Source organism: Anser brachyrhynchus, assembly GCF_964034855.1.
Source record: "Anser brachyrhynchus genome assembly, chromosome: 12".
NCBI lineage: Eukaryota > Metazoa > Chordata > Aves > Anseriformes > Anatidae > Anser > Anser brachyrhynchus.
Genome location: NC_137707.1, coordinates 4,239,809 through 4,247,386, shown reverse-complemented (window position 1 = coordinate 4,247,386; position 7,578 = coordinate 4,239,809). Strand labels below are relative to the sequence as shown.

Sequence of the window (7,578 nt, the reverse complement as noted above, 5' to 3'; positions counted from 1 at the left end):
CGTGGTTGCAAAGAAACTTGTAATTTATTTGTGAAATGCTCAAATAAAGGATGTATGGGCTTTTACCTTTTGTCTGGGCGTAGACCTTCCTGATGCAGTACAGCAGGAATGGAGGACTACAAAACGACCCTGTGACTGTCAAAGCAGTGGAGTAGCCTGAGCTCAGTACAAGCTCCTACATTGCTCTAAGCAAGAGAGATGAATTGCGGCCTTCATCATCATCATGCCATGTTTATAGACTGAAAATCTGGAGGTCACAGATGTAATTAAAGTTTGACCATACAAGAAAGCAGTAGTAGATTATTCAGCATCTATTCAGGTAACAGTAATGCTTTGCCATCTGAAGCCACACTTTCATTACAAGAGTCGCATTGAGTGAAATCCAGGTCAGATGTCCCTAGGCTGAATTGTGTGCGGAAGCTTTAATGGATTTTTGTTGCACCTCCTTTCTGCTTCACCTGGTCACCTTCCCCACCTACTACCATCATTTCAGCTTATGTAGAAGAGATATCCAGAAAAGTGCACATAGTAACACTGAAACAGGCTGAACAAATGTCAGTTGGCAAGCACCACACTGGCAAGCTACAGGAAGGACTGCATTGCTGTCGTTCAGTAGTACTCACTGCTGTCATGGCTGATGACATGATGGCTTTTTAACTTTTTAAGTGAGTGCTGCCATAGTCCATAGTCATGTCTGATATGCTCCCTCCCCCTGCTTAAGTGCCGTGGAAGTATCACCATGCAGATATGAATGCAGATGTAGTCTACTTGTTGCCCTGACTCATAAAGTCTTAGTCCAAAATTTAGAGCCCTTATGTCCTTCAAGCCTGCGCTGCTCTAGGACAGGTTGTCCCCAGAAGTTTGCACTGCTCTAATGTCCTGTGCCAGGAACTTCAGGCTTTATTGACAAGGTTTATCCCTTTAACATGCATTCCTAGTAGCAGGACTCAAGGTTTATAAGATGCTATTTTCTTTTTTGTCCAAGCTCTCATAATCTGTAATTATGAGAGGTAAGGAAGCAGGGTGCTTTGTGTGCTTTTTCCTGTGCTGCCAGCTGCTCCCAGTCATTGCAAAAGGTTCCAGCAGGTGACGTAATAAATAGTAGACAGAACCAAGGCCAGAATAAAGAACAGAAAGCTAGGCAGAATTAAAATATTGCAGGGAATTTGCATCATAGCACAGTATTGCCTTTTTGCCAGGAAATTCTTTTTCCAGCACATAGCCTGAGATTGTTGGATTTCTGAAATTCCTGTGAGTTGATTTTTTTTTTTTTTATGGTTTTCTAGAAAGTTACCTAAAGTGACAAAGAAGCATAAAGATAGAATATCCCTGGAAAAGGTTTTTACTACATGTGAGAATAGAGGACACTGGGGAGGAAGGACAGCACTAGAAGGAAACATTTGAGCACAAGCCACAGCAGTTTGCTTTCCCTGAGATCCACCTCCACAGGCCTCTGCTTTGTATCTTTGCCTATTGCCTAAGGTTTATCAGGCTTTGAATCTAAAGGGGGCTTTTTATGTGGTCCGTAATAAGTAGAGGATGAAACAGTGTATATGACACTTGCGGTGTAATTGAGCAAAAGGTCATTACCTGAAAGCCACAGCAAAAGAGTGTCACCTCCTTTGGTGTCAGTTGAGATCATTGTCCTAAACTAATGCTGTGCCTTGTATCTTAAAAGGGTCATTTGAAACACTATAAAGTTAAATCATAAGCAAGGAAATGGTAACAGAGAGAGAAAATGCTGAAGGTTTTTAGTCAGGTAGAAGTTTTCCATTGCCCTTTTGACCTTATGCCTCATCTAACAGCACACGTTCTGGATTGCAGTCTTACTGTTACTTGCTAACTTTGCACAGTTCAATCCAGTTACATTTTTCTCCTGCAATAGTAAATCAGAACAGCCCCTTCTGACTTCAGTACAACCTTCTTGCCTGCAGAAACAAAGCAAGGGTCATTGCTCCTGCTGTTAAACTACCGGGATGCTCTTCCTCAACTGCCACGCCTCTGGCCGGACTCTACTCAGCCACCTCCCAGTGCTTGATGACCTTCGCTGCTCCTGCAGTTACAACAGCACGTAAGTTACTGTAGTCCAGTACATTTCAACATTATTTTATATTTTATAACTCGTGACTCATTTTCTAATTTAATGTTTTAATTGTGGGATACTCACTATCATCGCTGTAGCTGGATGTACATTTTTTATGACTTACTGTCCAAATAAGAAAAGTGAAAGTATTTACAGTGCTTGTTTACTGCAGGCATGGTGAAAACTCAGAATGAAAAACTGTATCTGGACTCTTACATTTAAATTGTTTGCAAAGTGTTCTTCAGTACAGTTACAATACTGGAATAATTGACCTGGGACCAGGATGCTCATAAGCAGCTTCTCTTGGGGTATACATATGAAAAACAAAACAAACAGACAAACACCTTTCACTGTATTGTCTTTCCAAACTGAAGACATACTTTAACAGAAGGATAATGAACCATAAGTAGACAATTCTTACAGACTCGATTAAATCTTCATGTTGCTAACAGGTTTCTAAAATTTTAACTTTTACAAATACAGCCATTGTTGTTTACACTGGTTATCTTGCTTCATGCCAGGAGCCACCAGGGAACAAATTTTATATGGGGCTAATTTTGCCATTCTAGTTATCTTGCCAACTCTACACTTGCTGTAATTGATCTGCTAGGGACAGTGGCAAGATAATAAGTCTAGCCTGCATTTGGAAATGACAGCAAATCAAACAGTGCTTCTTTGTACACAAATAAATAAATAAAACATAACATCATCTGTGTCTCATTCTTTGTGCTATTTGATCAGCTGCAGTAAACACCTTCCAAGTAGCCATAAAACAGGGATTATAACCTGCCTTGGGGTTACAGCATGTATTATTGACTTGGCTGGTACCAAGGGAGTTAGCTTTTGGTGGGATTTGAACCACCTAGTTCACTGGCAGTACTAAAAAGCTAGAACACTGAGAGCTGAAACACCCCAATAGTTAAAATAATTATGTAATTGTAAACTTTTTTTTTTTTTTTTTTTTTTTTTTAAGTCCTCTGAAGCTAATATATACTGAAATGTTCCCTATATCTCCAAGGTAACTTAACTGTCATCATCCTTCATATCGAACAAAACCAGCAAAACCTCTAGAGAGCAGGTGCCCCAATTAACAGATATTCAACCTTTCATACACTGAATTGCCAAAAACAAAAAGAACAAGATCAGAATACTTATTTCATAATGGGATGATAGTGAATGTGACAGAGTCCAACAATAAAAAAAAGTAGAAATGATATATTGTAGTAACTACAATAAATCTTGTTCCTTTAGACAGTTAAGTCTAGAGGAAAGATTTAGACTTGCTGGTGCACATGTTCAAGCTGTGGCTATTAGCTCCATGATGTAAGAACTAGACCGGTGCTAGAAAGCTTAGCCATGGTACCTGGCAAGTTTTGCCATTGTTACTATTGGTAAAAAAAATGCATTAATCCAGTTGAAAATGTGTCACTTTTGGATCCTGCACAGAGAAATTGAAACAATAACAGCTCTAGAGAGCAATCCTTTCTTTGAGCTGACTAAAAATCCCTGCACACTCAGCCCTGCCAAGGGCTCAGTGCAGCTGCTCACCATTGTGCTGGCAGAGGTGATGGTGGGATTTTGACCTGTGTGTACCCATCAAGCTGCATTCTCTTCTGTTTTTACTTCCACAAGACCACAAAGCATCCTCTTCTCACTCTGTTTTGGTGGTAGGGACAGAACTGCAATGTAAAGGTAGAAATACAGAAATAGTCAGAGGGCACAGTTCAAAACCATGCTGGTCGCAGAGCCAACTGGACACTCAGCCTCCTGGCAAGTGCAGCCACCTCAGCACAGTGACCAAATAGCCAAGATGCAGAGGCACCTTGTGCCAGTACCTTACACAGGCACTGGCTTGAGAGCTGAACCCTGCCTGGGGCAGGGACTACAGCCTCGGCCACTCAGGCACAGGGCTGGGAAGGTCGGGTAGCCCTCACGGCCACGTGGCAGCTGAGCAGTTGTCAGACTCTGCCCAGGACACCTGCCAGACATTAAACCTGTTATTAATCCTGACGGGCATGTCTGGGCCCACATATCACTGGGCTGCCAGTCAGCGTTTGTACAAGACAAACAGACCCTCAGCGTATGAAACAACAATATTGCTGGAGGGTTTTTTTGTTTTATTCCCACCCCCCCACCTCTTTCTCACTCTCTGAAGACAGTTCTCTCATCTGGGTCCTGTGCCTTTGACATCCAGTCACCACCCTCGTACTGATGCTCTTTCTTGGCACCTTATTAAAGACCTATCAGGGCTTACTCTTTTTTAACTCTTTTATCAGTTCCATAATAACCCTACTTTTAATTGCAGGTGTCTTCATCGTTTACACAACTTGTGGTCTGCAGTGCTTTCTTGCACTCTCAATTTCTGTTCCTTGGCACTGTGTACTTTGTTCTTCAGCAAACGAGCGCTAAGTACCTGAAGCTAATGAAAATGTGTGCTGTACACAGCTCTGTCTTCCAGGGTTGAGTGGATACAATCCAAGACATACTTTCTTCACGGAACAATCTTAAATAAGAATTATCTTGCTGCAGCTCGTCCTTCTCTGTTGCCCTGCTTAGACTGAAGAAGAGAGAGGAAGGCAGTAGGTACATTTAAATGTCAATGTTTAGCAAAGGTGTAGCTCACTTATAACAAAGGTAGATGCATAAATGTAATAATTGTAATGTCCAAATCAAACTATTAATAATGCGTGTCTATATATATACAAATATAAAAGTTAAAGCGATGTATTTCATTACCCTCTCCCACAAAAGAATAAGCTATTTTTTTTAATTTGTTATTAAACAGTGAGTACTCATTAAAAGCTCAGTTCACTGGGAAAAAAAATAGTACAATGCAATTAAACTGTACTACAGACTAATTAACATGGGAATTAGTGTGATTCAAATATCTTTAAAGGGATGGAAGTGGGGACTGTAGGCATCATGGACTTGTACTAGTCATCTTCTTTAGCCCAGAAGATGGATTTTCTGCTACGTTTAGGTTTTGCTGAGGGCTCTATTGTTTTTGTTGTTGTTGTTTTGTTTATAGTTTCAAAGGAAATCTGGAAAAAAAAATCTAATATGAATCTTCACAAAATCTGGAAAAAAAATCTTAAAAAACGATGGAACTAGATTTAGATATTACTTATCCCCATAACGCATTCAGCTCTCACTTTTCCTGAGGAGACCCACTCTCGGCATCTCTCCTTTACACAAATACATTTGAAACAACCTAGGACTAGAAAGTATAAGATTCTCAGCATAGTTAGCTTCTCAGTCATGTAGCATCTTTTCCCTAGGGGAGATCCCTGTTAGTTTGTTCTTTCCAAAGGCTGCTGATTCAAGAACAATTCTTACGAGCTGTCCAATTTCTTGTGAGTCAGAAGACATTTACCAGTTATAGAACAGACTTTTATGAAATGTATCTGGCTGCCTTTCTTGTAATTGAGATGAAAGAAGTATGCCGATTCTCTAAGGAAATGCCATTCAAGGAGCCTGCTAACATTTTATTTTATTTTAACTTAATCCAGAAGTTAACCTATTTAGAAGTAGAATGTCACATGAGTCAACACTGAAAACTTGCCACTCACTTTTGATAACAACAGCATCATATAAACAGTTAAAAGCAGAGGGTCCTGCTCCAGAGGCGTGCTAAAAAATGTTGTTTATACCAAAATCAAGGATGAGCTTTGGATTAAAAGGCAAACTAAAGTTTGATGATGATGATGGTGCCCCCAAGCTATTTGCCTAGAAATCTGGGTCGTGTTATTTATCTTGATGGACCTTCGTAAGTCTGACTACTCTGATTCCTGTCTTTTGGAGGTCGGTCAGTCATTATATCACACGACTTCACTGTCTGAAGCAGAAGAAAAGCATAAGTCGAAGACTTTTTTAAGATCTGATATTTCAATGACCTGAGATCTTGGAAATCCAATTGGCTGACATTCTATTGCTTTATATCCTATATGTCATCTATACAACTGCTGCATTTACACCAAAGCATAAGACCATAAATCAGATCGCCTTTAATTCTCTAGTATTTTCCTCCCAGTTTGTAGAGCTGTAAATTACTCTGCAGGATGACAAACACTGATCTGACTGTTAGATCATTGTGTTATATAGCTGTGTTATGAAGCAAAACCCATTCACAGATACTCATTCATTTGAGAGAGATGTCACTGGCCTAACACAATGAGCTTCTTTCAAGCCCTCCCTTCCATTTCACTCTGTTATTTCTCTGTTAATAAATAAATAAAATCCCCATTGGTTTATGGCTATAGGAGATGAAAGAACTCTTTTTTTTTATGTCAACATTGTGTAGTGCCGATGATGTCTGGCAACAGTCAAACCTGGCTCCAGCTTCTGTTCTGTTTTCCTTATTAACATTTTGCTTGGCTGTCCCTGCCAAAGTCTCCTGGACATTTCTGAACTCTGTGAATTGTTGCAAACATTGCAACGTCCAAGTGTGAAATGAACTGCATGGAAACCCCTGGGATCCTGTTAACTGTGTATCAACAATAACCTCAAGTTCACAGGAAACAACAAGCACCTGTTCAAGGGGGAACATGTTCTTAAATTGACATTCAATTATCACTGCATATTTTAGCATTGTTTTTGCACCTTATCTAAGAGTTACCATGAGCCTTGAAAGCCTGTTTACTAATTTAAAATCAGTCTTCAGAAACCAAGACAAAAAAGACAATAATAAGAATTGGAGTATACCAAAAGACAGTGCATATAAATATTATAAAATATATATATATATATATATATTGCAATTATGGTCTACTTAACTGTAAATTCAGATGACATGCCTTATGTAAACCAGGTACTTAACCTTAATAATTACCTCTAAAGTATTTAAATCACATAGGAAAGATTTGATTTTTTAAATGGAAACTGTAACAAAATTACAACAAAGGAAATGGTAAACAGCACTCAAAAAGTATTTCTTGTAACAGTGGATTACCTTAAACATTTAATAATTATAGTCCACATTTTCAGACCAGGAAGCTAAAACTTTATGTCAGGAAGTATTTCAAAAAGTGTTGCATGTTTTAAATCAATTCCCACATTATAAAGAAACGTGTATTACCAGTAGCCTACTATAAAATTAAACCACATCTATATTCAGTCAGCAGCACAGGAATGATGTGCAGGCCTTTAAAAAAAAAAAAAAAAACAGCTCTTACTCATCTGCATGATACGGGAACTCTGAAGGAATACAGTTTCCGGATTGCTTTAATACAGAACAATTCTTTTTCCAATTCTGGAGAATTTTCATGGACTCACTAGGGGCTGACGGGAGGTCTGTGATTTAACCACTTTCATGTGTACCTTCACTACATTTGTGTAGCTCCTGTAACCATCCTGCAAGACAGCATACCTGCCCGTAAGAAGTTCTTTAGGAAGGCATTCTTGAACAGGAGGAGGAATTACACTGAAATACAGCAGCCTCTGCAGCCTGCTGCCATGCGGACAGACCAAAGTCTGTCAATGAATGACTCCCAGGAGAC

General features: G+C 39.4%; 1 long non-coding RNA gene across 8 annotated transcripts in view; it reads right to left on the bottom strand.

Annotated features, from left to right (window-relative positions):
- Window positions 1-1,229: 1,229 nt before the first annotated feature.
- Window positions 1,230-7,578, bottom strand: part of LOC308176548 — a 131,310-nt gene continuing 124,961 nt past the window's right edge. For all 8 annotated transcript variants that reach the window (XR_013938367.1, XR_013938368.1, XR_013938369.1 and 5 more), the window contains 3 exons: window positions 4,497-4,640; window positions 3,632-3,762; window positions 1,230-2,053 (listed from right to left, as the gene is read on the bottom strand). This is a non-coding gene — a long non-coding RNA (uncharacterized lncRNA). The remainder of the gene's footprint in view (window positions 2,054-3,631; window positions 3,763-4,496; window positions 4,641-7,578) is intronic.